We start from the raw sequence: 8,743 nt of genomic DNA on the forward strand, positions 1-8,743 counted from the left end.
AAGATCGGAAATATACGGGGTATCTATCGAATTTGGCCAGAAATTAGTCATTAAAATAACTGGTATCGATGCATTTTTACCATGGTTACAAGTAAATGATATTTTTTTAAAAATATGTATACAGGGTGTAACGTAAAGGTTGGGAATAAATTAAACGGTGGATTCTTTAGTTTAAAAAATAAATTTTTGTCATAGGAAGTTATGCTCTACGGGTTTTCTTTTCCAAGCTACAGTGCGCTAAAAATTTCAAAAAATGTAGTTTTTTTCCAATAACTTTCGAACATTAGAAGATAATGGAATGAAATTTTATCCATAGCTTAATTTGATAATTCCCTAGTAACAAGAAAAAGATTGGCTTTTTTCCGTAAATAAAACTTTTGTAAATACCATTTTTTCCATAGGAAAATGAAAATAACAAAAACATTATGATGTATGCTTTGACTCAGTCACCGAAAATGGTCAAATAGGTATTAAAAAAAGACTTATTTGTATGAAAATGATATTAGAATATCACATTATTTTAATAATAATAGAAAAAACACTAGTGACAGGAATTTAAAGAATTTATTGAGTAGGTAATAAGAAGTAATAAACAACAAACAAGATTACAAGGTGCTGGAAATTTTGTCCCCCAACTTCAATACATTTTTCAATGCGTTTTCACATGGATTCTCTTACTCGTCCAAAAATACCAGGCATACCTATCTCGAATTTGCTGACAGCCCATTTCAACTCTGACGAAAAATCTGTACATCAGAAATGGGAACGGAATAAACTATGTTTTTTTAGTGCCCCCACACATAATAGTTTAATGGATTAAGTTCGGGAGAACGAGCAGGCCACACTCTTGGCCCTCCACGACCTATCCATTTATTGGGGAACGTTTCATTGATGTATTCTCTAACTTCTCGCCTAAAGTGAGCTGGGACGCCATCGTGCATAAACCACATGTTCTGGCGTGTTTCTATTGGAACTTCTTTTAATAAAGGTTGTAATCTGTTTTGAAGAAAATCCATATACGATAAGCCGCCTAGTCTGTTTGGTAGTATTATGGGACCAATAAAAAAATCGCCAATTATTCCGGCCCAAATATTAATTGAAAATCGTTGCTGGCGCCGGGATTGTATTATTCCATGCGGATTTTCATCAGCCCACATATGACTATTGTGGAAATTAATTATACCATCCCTTGCAAATCCAGCTTCGTCGGTAAATAAAATGGATGAGTGGAATAACAAGTTCTGATTGCACTTATTTAAAAACCAGGTACAAAATCTAAGACGTGGTGCATAATCTCTCTTTGCAGACGGTATGAGTATAACATATTATCATGCAGGATTCGTTGGACAGTCATATGACTTACTCTCTCCATTCTTCCAATTCTTCTAGTATTTGATTTAGGATTCGCCTCTACCATCTGAAGGATCCGTTCCTCAAGATGTACTGTCCTTACATTTCGAGATCTTCCGCCGGAGGTGCAAGGCTTTAACGAGCTGATTTCACGTAAGCGCGCATGAATTCTCGAAAAAGTCTTCCTATTTGGAATGCGCCGAGCAACATAGAGACACACAGCTAACACACGACACAGTATTCCCGTTGGCAAGGCCGTAAATAAAATGCATATCTGGTAATTCTGGAAATGAATAAATGATGAGAATAGCTGTGGGAAAAAATGGTATTTACAAAACGTTTATTTACGGAAAAGTGACAAGAGTTAGGAATAAAACTCAAGAGGGTAATTTTGTTTAAAATAAAAAGTGGATCATTAAATAAATATTAAAAAAATGTTTTCACCAGTGGCTTACCACAATTTTCTTCGAAAAACTTTACGGTATAATCCGTACGAACGCCACTGAGTATCTTACAAAGCCAATCTTTTTCCTGTTACTAGGGGATCATCAAATTAAACTATTGATAAAATTTCATTCCATTATCTTCTAATGTTCGAAAGTTATTGCAGAAAAACTAATTTTTTTAATATTTTTTAGCGCCCTATAGCTTGGAAAAGAAAACCCGTAGAGCATAACTTCATATGACAAAAATTTATTTTTTAAACTAAAGAATCCACCAATTAATTTATTCCCAACCTTTACGTTACACCCTGTATATGTATTTATTAACAGTTCTCTTTATTTTAAATGTAATGTAATATAATTTTGTATGTATACTAATATTTAATAATTGCAGGGATGTTACTTGAAAAATCAATACTAAAATAAAATGCAGAAATACTGGAGATTTTTCCTATCATGGCTAGTTTTTCTCATTGGTTTCTGCCAAGGACTATGTTAGACTATAAGTGTTTAATCGTTTCAATCAGTTAAGAATCTTGGGTATAAGGTTAGATATGTATGTCTCTTGCGTACCTAGATTTTTTGTATCAAAGGACACTGTTTGACTGACATCATTTGATAGGATTTTTAAGAAATGTTTTTAAACTTATTTGAATTAGCTTATAACCTATGAAAACACCACCACCCTAACCTGAATATTACGTAATGGTTAAAATTAATTTAGATTAATATGCCTAAGGGAGCCAAACAGGCCCAGTAGGAATACACTTGCTGGGATTCATAGGCGTGCGCCTGTATATTTTTAAGGGCAAATTCCTATCATCATAAAATTTGATGTCGCGATCACAGATTTGTTGAAAACAATTAAAAAAGTATACCCGCTAATCAACATTTGTTGTAAGAATTTTGTTGCACGCGAAAGGAGGGTCTATAAATATAGAATATAGAGCTTTCATAAATGATTACAAACCACGTGGCAATAAAATTTCTGTGAAATTAAAAATTATTAGAACAGTAAGATCAAAACGCAATATTTTGCTTCAAATTAATATTGGTGACGTGAAAGTTTAGGGATTTAGAGAGTGTGTACCTGAGACTGTGCGTAAATTACGTGGAACTTTCGGTAGAAGGAACACCTTGAATGAAACAACTGTAAAAAAATTTGTTGACAAATTTGAACAAACAGGTTTGGTTGCAGACAAATAAAAATATAGGCCGACCGCGTACTGGCCCTTCAGCCGAAAATATTACTACGGAGGGTGATAGTATGGCGGAAATTCCCGTAGCTTCAGCGCGCTATGGGTCACTACAATTAAACATTTGAAAAAGCACAATGCAGCGAATTTTAACAAAAGATCTGCATCAGCATCCACTCACGATTCAGCTAACCCAGTGTCTTAGGCTTCCCAGTTTTTACTGGGAAACCACGAACCTGTGCCATTTTCCTAGTATAAAAATTCTCCTACAAATTAAAGCTCTTACTTACTGGTACGATCAATTCAACCAAAACAGAAATTATTTTCTACATTCGCTATTACTACGGTGAAGCTGTTAAAACGCGTTGAAATTCTAAATTTCCGCGAAACTCGAGGCTTGTTTTGGTTCTGTCAGCGAACAGTCCTAGAACAGTTCAGAATAGTTGCCCAAGTGTATTGTCAGTATGTCTTGGCTAAGATGTTCTTATGAATGGAATGGTCAACTAGAACCGTTCTCTGTTAGAACCAAGAACCACAATTGCATTAATATCAAACTGTTTCTGAACTTTTGTACGTCAGACTATTTAACTATTGTCAATATAATGTCAAACTTACCTGCGAACTGTTTTCTTGCTACGACTGCTTTCCCAAGAACCAAAACAAAGGAAACATTATTAATAACTGAAATTCAGTGTAGAACTGTGGAAACGTAGTTAAAAGTTATTCACTTTGAGCGGAATCTGATCATCACAAACTCTATGACGAACTATGCAAGAGCTATTATAAAGAAAACAAGCTAGGTTTGTATGCAAAAGAATTCTCTAACCTAAAGTGTCCAATCCAGCACCCAGGGAAGCCGAGGCGTTGTTTATCGCCAGCAGAGAGCGATAAGAACTTCCAAAATGCCGTAAACAAAGCCTGGTAAGTGCGAATTCACTTTTTTCATTGTGAATAAAAGTTGCTAAAAACTCCATTAGAAACTGCGTCGAATTTTGCAAATTAGTGAATGAACTGTAAGTAAACCATTTTGAACATTAATATTAGATTATTAGGTACTGAACTTTGGCAAGAACTTTATTTCATAATAATTGTAACTTTTAACCCGAAATAATACTAAATAATTGCAACTATTACTGTTTGAAACTGTGCATGTAGACTGTTGTTAATTGTTTGGGGGGTTGTTTGTCTGAGGAGTTCCTAGGGTTCGCCTTAGATGAACAGCTGGACGCTCACACAATGACAGAATTTCACCACACCCCGAGTCATAGAAGAATGACCACCGTTATCAAAAGAGTGACAGTGTGGTGTTGATTTTACGCTGGTGGGGTGATTGGTCTGTCCTTTTTTGAAAATGAGGCTCGAAATACAGTGACTGTCAATGGAGAACGATGTCGAGAGATGATATTACACTTTTTGTGGCTTCATTTGGATGGGTTGGATTTGGATGACATACGGCACGTAAAACTGTCCACTTGTTGCTGCAGAAATTTAATGGACAACTCATCACATTAAAGTCACTTGGCTACCAAGATCATGTGATCCTACACTATGCGACGTTTTCCTGTCCGATGTACTCTTTCATATTTAATGACAATGTCTACCCTTTAAAAACATGTAAAAACTTTGCCTACTAATTAATAACATATTTTTTCCTCATATAAATCCTGCGTTTTTTTGGGACAGCCTTTATATCTTCCTGTTTTAATTTTACTGTAAAATATTCACAGGAAAGAACTTACTTTTACTAAATCTTGTTGAATAAAATAAATTCCAATTAATAGAGTAGAATTTAATGTTAGCTTTTCGTTACTTGTTCAACCCCCGGTCGACACCACTGACATCGATCACGCATTAAAATTCTTCGTGTTTAGGGATGCCCTCAGAGAACAGAAGAATAGTTCGAGGTCTAGTAGCAGTCTGAATACAGGTGTGAGTGTAGCAATGGGCATTTTTAATCAGTTGAGTGCATATTAGTTATTTTTTGTAACTTGTACAATTTTATTTATCTCGAGCGAATAAAAAAATACGCAGGTAAGTAGTTAGAGGATCATTAACGGTAATAACCGTTAGAACAGTTTTTAATAACTTATTAAAGTAATAACGGAGTAGTAACTTCAAACTTTAGAGTAATAGTAAATATTCCACTCTTAATGAAAAACAGGGTAAGTGGCATCATTAGCAAATGCACTTAAAATTGTTTGTCTGTTAATAAGATGTAACGACAATAATCTCGTTAATTTTATGAATATATACTACACTATCAGTGACAATTTCGATTATTTAATGGGTTTTTGAAGGAAAAATATTGACGCAAAATGCAAATACTTTTTACAGAAATAATTCAATGTAATGATATATACAGTAACATATTAAGAAATTCGTTGAAGGTTTTTTAACCATCTCTTAGTTTTTTAATTAACATAGCGAAGTTTTAGATTCGCTGTTTGTTTAGTTTCGGCTTTAGAAAAATCAAAACGATTTAAGACTACGAGTGTGAGATTTTCCGTATCGTGTGTATACGCCTTTAATTTTTGTGCGACCCTTTTCTGTTTCACCGTAACTGTAGAATAAACAGGAAACAATTTGCTGTTAATAAATAAATATTCGAAAAAATCTCTTCGCGTTACGAAACAACAACATATTTCCTTTTTGTTCTGAAAAAAAGTAGAGTTGTTTTAAAAATCATTCAGTTTTTCCTTGCTTACGTTAACCTTGCACTAAATCCAGAACAAGGAAACTGAGGAAAATGGACTGAATGTCTATATAATTAGCCCAAAATATTTTATATCATTTTGAAGCACGGTTTGAATTTTGAATCAGAACTAAATTAATTATCCCCTCCTGACTGCACGTGCAAAAATCCAGATCTGAGTCCCATAGTTTTTTCTCTCACAACAGGGGGATATATCTACGGAAATACTAAAGTTAAATCATAGTTTTTGCGCAGAAGAGGGGCTAATAATCTATTCCACCGTCAAAACAGTTACATAAGGACAGGGTCTCATTTTTTTCAATTAGGAAACATTACTGAATCCGCAAACGGGTGGCTTAAGAAACTAATTAATTTTTTCCTCGTTGAATGTTTTGCAACTCGCACGACCTTGTCCATTGTCCAAAAGAAACCGAAAACGGCGGAGCACCGTCGCGTCGTGCCAATAATGTAATGAGTTGCATTAATAAAAAAAATGCAATATATGAACGAGACTGAATTCATGATAAGAATTATCTAATGGCATGGGTAAAATATGTCTTAGGTGTTCCATTATTGTGTTACTATATTTTTTATAGCATTTAATTAGAGTGGAAAAAACGATTGGTCTATAAGTTTTTAATTTTCTTCAGTACAGCAACCTCCTTAAAGAAATAATACTGTCGCGCCAACGATTTTTTTCGACTATGTTACTGGCCTATCAAAATACTCAGCAGCATGGGCGGTGAAAGTGGCGGAGTCAAAAATACGAGCAAAGAATGTCCCCCTTTAATCTAAAATCGACGGGTCTGAGCGTTTTTCTACAATCTTGACGCAGTTCCTGAAAATGGCTCTGTTTCGTTTTCATTTGGCCACCCTTTATATACTTAACATCTTCAAAACCGTGAAAAATACTGATAATTAGAATTTGATTTGGACGTCATGTCTAGAAAAATGTGCATAAAAATCGTATTCACACATAAACAACTGCAAAAGTTATAAACAAATAAAGATTAAAAAAAGGGTCCGATTTTTTGCAAATACCTCGAAAAATATAAACGCTATAAAAAAATCGAAAAAAAATTATTTGACAAAAAATTATATATGGTTGGTTTTATATTTTTTTCTCTAGTTAAAAAAAATAACAGAACTGTTAACGATTGTTTATAACAAATTATTAAGTAAATAAACTAATACATTTTTAACAAATAATCTTTTTTCTTCAATATTCTGGAGATTTGCAAATTATAAATTTAGAGAAAGGATAGAATTTTTAATATATTATTTAAACAACCATGAAATAAAGAAAAATAATTATAAACAATTAGAATTTATTTTTAGGGAAAAAACAAATTTTTTAAATCATAATACCGGGTTGCTCACAGTGAGTCTCTTATTAGATTATTTCAGAACCTATTTCGATTTCAATTTTGAAATTTGGCACACTAGGGTTTTTGGGTGTGCCCTTTTCAATTTTGTTCCTGTAACACTCCCGGTTATACCGGAAGTTCACGTCAAATTTGTTATTTTAAATTTGCAACGCAGCAAATTCTCTACGTTCTTGAAATTTTGTCACATTTTCGATAAATAACAAACACATTAAAATAATCCTCATTAACGATCTCCAGGCATTTTTATTTAAATTTTCGGCAAAAACTATTCAGGCACAACAATAATTTGACAGATATCTTGACAAATGTCAAGTTATTTCAATTGTTTTTGGAGTATCTCTGATCATGGCCAATTTGATAATAGGTCTGATACGTAAAAAACTATCCAAAAAATAGAAAATTGCAAATATCTCTAAAAATAGTAACATCAACCCTAACAATGCTTATATGGCTTGAAAGGAAATTTCAATTTGCATTCGACAGAGTAAAAAAATACGGGGTGTTCCATTTAAGTTAACAAAGTTATAGCTGTTTGAAGTTAACAAAATGTAACAGCAAAAATGAAACACCTAGTATTAAATATTTTAATTTTAATTTGTTGGTATACCACGATTTAGTGTTACCTATGCCCTTTACAGGTACCAAAAATCCACTTAATATCACGCTCTTGAAACGAGTTACCAGCATTTCCGCAGACCTTTGCATCTGTCAAATTTTTTTCTTTAAAAAATAATATCTCAAAATCTATAATTCCTAGATATAGGGACCCTCAAATTTCACGTAGGATCTGAAAATGTAATAATATATAGGGTGTCCCATTTAAAATAACAAAGTTGACATGTGTGCCAATTTTCAAAATTGAAATCGAAGTAGGTTCTGAAATAATCTAATAGGATACTCACTGTGAGCCACCGGTGTACGTCCTCTAATTAAAGAATAAAATGTAAAAAAAAATTTGAAAAATATGTAATTGCATTTGTTTATAAAAATTATTTAAACAAATGTAAGTATTGAAAAATGTTTAGCTAATGTTTTTCAATGTCACTTTCTAACACAAAAATAGTACCAACATCATTTTCCCTTAAAAAATTATTTTGACCACTCTTTATTAATTTTTTATTTTTTGTTAATTAAGAAAATTAATAACTATTTAGAGATCGCATTAAAGTGATCTCTCCAAGTATAGTTGTCAAAAGGTCTCCACGAAGCGAAATAATTTTAGCACTTTTTTTTAAACAATTTTCCGACTTTGAATGTTAACGTGAACTCTAAAATTTTTAGTTAATTAACAATGGTTCTGTTTGTTGAAAAATCGATAAAAAAAATATTTCTTGACGGAATTTTTTTTATTCAAGTTTCTAAATACATAATACGGTAATTTTTTTAAATTTTAATTTAATATTATAAATAAAAATGTATGCCTTAGGGTATGTTTCGCGGCGCAGTACGTGCATTGCTTTCAACGCTAAAAACCCTATTTTTAGGGCCTACTTAAGGGGCTGTAGCCCTATGCCTCACGAGATCAGGGGGCCTCGGCAAAATCTGGCAAAATGAGTTTTAGCTTTTTTTTAGAATCAAACCAAAAACTGTTTAGGTTTTGAAATTTTATATCCACAAGTTGCTTATTGCGTGATCGTTTTTTTAAGAACGAGGCCTGCGTAGAACTTGTAGCCC

Source organism: Anoplophora glabripennis, unplaced genomic scaffold, assembly GCF_000390285.2.
Source record: "Anoplophora glabripennis isolate ALB-LARVAE unplaced genomic scaffold, Agla_2.0 scaffold504, whole genome shotgun sequence".
Lineage (NCBI taxonomy): Eukaryota > Metazoa > Arthropoda > Insecta > Coleoptera > Cerambycidae > Anoplophora > Anoplophora glabripennis.